This window comes from Pyrus communis, chromosome 2, assembly GCF_041283825.1.
Source record: "Pyrus communis isolate YQ-2024b chromosome 2, ASM4128382v1, whole genome shotgun sequence".
Lineage (NCBI taxonomy): Eukaryota > Viridiplantae > Streptophyta > Magnoliopsida > Rosales > Rosaceae > Pyrus > Pyrus communis.
The window spans coordinates 13,297,199-13,299,427 of record NC_142566.1 but is presented as its reverse complement, the minus strand read 5'-3'; the positions used below and the strand labels follow the sequence as shown (position 1 = coordinate 13,299,427).

The 2,229-nt window shown below is 47.2% G+C and overlaps 1 pseudogene; it reads left to right on the top strand.

Moving 5' to 3' along the window:
• The first annotated feature begins 1,023 nt into the window (after positions 1-1,023).
• On the top strand, positions 1,024-1,917 carry LOC148698589 (inositol-tetrakisphosphate 1-kinase 1 pseudogene; annotated as a pseudogene).
• The last annotated feature ends 312 nt before the right edge of the window (positions 1,918-2,229 follow it).

The following is a 2,229-nucleotide window of genomic DNA, read 5'->3' as shown; positions in this document are numbered from 1 at the left end:
AAGATCGTCCGTTGCCATCACGATGCGCGATTTTTTCCCCAAAGACTTCTTCAATCACTCAGTCAAGACTCCTTGCTATAAAGATTGCAAGGAATGCCTCTCTAAGATCGTTTGACAAATTCCAAAAGCTCCTCGTTCGCACGAGCCTAAAAGGCGACAACCAAACGCTCCTCGTTCGCACGAGCCTAAAAGGCGACAACCACAAGCTCCTCGTTCGCATGAGCCTAAAAGGTGGCACCAAAAGCTCCTTGTCTGCATGAGCTGAAACTGCAAACGACACCAAAAGCTCCTTGTCTGCACGAGTTGAAACTACAAACGACACCAAACGTTCCTCGTTCGCACGAGCCTAAAAGGCGACAACCAAAGCTCCTTGTCCGCACGAGCATAAAAGGCGACAACAAACGCTCCTTGCCTGCATGAGCTGAAAATGCAAACGGCACCAAGACGCTCCTTGCTTGCATGAGCTGAAACTGCAAATGGCACCAAAAGCTCATTGTCCGCACGAGCGTAAAAGGTGACAACAAAATGCTCCTAGCCCGCAAGAGCATAAACTGTGTACGGCACCAACAAAAAAATATATGTATTTGAACTACGTTATGACTTAATCTCTTCTTTGGAAGGGTACATAGGCAGCTCGAACATTCAACTTCGAGTTCAGTCACATCAAAATAAAAAATTAAATTAGGTTTTATTAAATGTTTGACTATCGAAAGTCAATTTCATTACAAATGCAACAATATTCTGCGTAAAAAAAAAAAAATATATATATATATATATATATATATTCCTTATATACAGTAGCAGCCCCAGGCTTAGTAGATGGACCTCGAGGCCCTAGAAAAAACGGACGGTGCAGACCCTCGTTGAAGCCCACATCTGGGCCCAGGCACAGCTTCGACAGCTCCGCTCAATTCTTGGCTTCCGTTTCTACACCTATATCTCAACCCCTCCCAGCTCTTATCTGAAGAACCTCTCCAAAATCTAATATTTTTTTTAGAGAGAAGAAAAAAAGGAAAAGAAAACATGGGTTCGAATTCTAGTCAGTGGCTTATGAAGCTGTTTGTTGTGGCCGCCTTGTTCCAAGTTTCATTCGGTTCCAGCAGGTTGTTCCAAGTCTCGTTGGCAACAAGGAAGCTGAGCGAGCTTGTCCAAGACCAAACCCAGCTCCTCAAATAGCACAACGGCCCTCTCCTCTCCGGTAAAATTACCATCAACCTCATCTGGTACGGTAACTTTCAGTCCTCCCAGAAAGCCATTGTTTTCGATTTCATCTCCTCCTTGTCCTCCTCCTCCCCTTCCAACAAACAACAAACCCAGCAGCAACCGCTGCCAATTTCATTGCCCAAGAAGCAGCAAAGCTTCATCCAAGAGTCGCTGGTCAACCTAGCCAGATCGCGGGGAATCGATCTCGTTCGGATCGACACTGAGCGCTCGCTGGCAGATCAGGGGCCGTTCGACTGCGTGCTGCACAAGCTCTACGGAGACGATTGGAAGCGGGAGTTGGCGGAGTTCAGGGTCAAGAACCCTGACGGGGTTATAATCGACGCGCCAGAGGCAATCGAGCGCCTGCACAATCGGATTTCCATGTTGCAGGTGGTCTCGGAGCTGAGAATCGAGCACGAGAGCGACACGTTTGGGATTCCAAAGCAGATTGTAATATACGACAAGGAAACGCTGTTTGATCGCCAGGCGTGGGAGGGTCTAAAGTTTCCGGTAATCGCGAAGCCACTGGTGGACGACGGCAGCGCTAAGTCGCACAAAATGGCGCTGGTTTTCAACCACAATGTTCTCGACAACCTCAAGCCCACAATTGTGCTTCAAGAGTTTGTGAACCATGGCGGCGTCATCTTTAAGATGCAGTGGCAGGAGGGTTTCCGAGAAGCAGGGGAGTCTGCGTGCTGCTCTGTAAAAAAATGACCTGGTACTACCATGGAGTTTGCTGTTGCACTGGTCGAGCAATTGTATGGGAAAGAAAAAGCTGATGAAGTTTCTGGGCCACTGGTGATGCGGTCCATCCATGGGGATAAATATGTCATAACTGGGCTAGACCCAGTTGAGTGGACTGCCAGAGAAAAGAAGCAACGTAAGACTAATCCCATTGCCGGCGATTTCGAATTGAGTCTTGCAGGGAAGGGGAACAAACCACAAACAACAATCAGAAGGTACAAAACCTACGTTTCTCTTCTCTTCATTTTTTCCCAGTAATTTTGTTTTGCAGGTAGGTGTCTT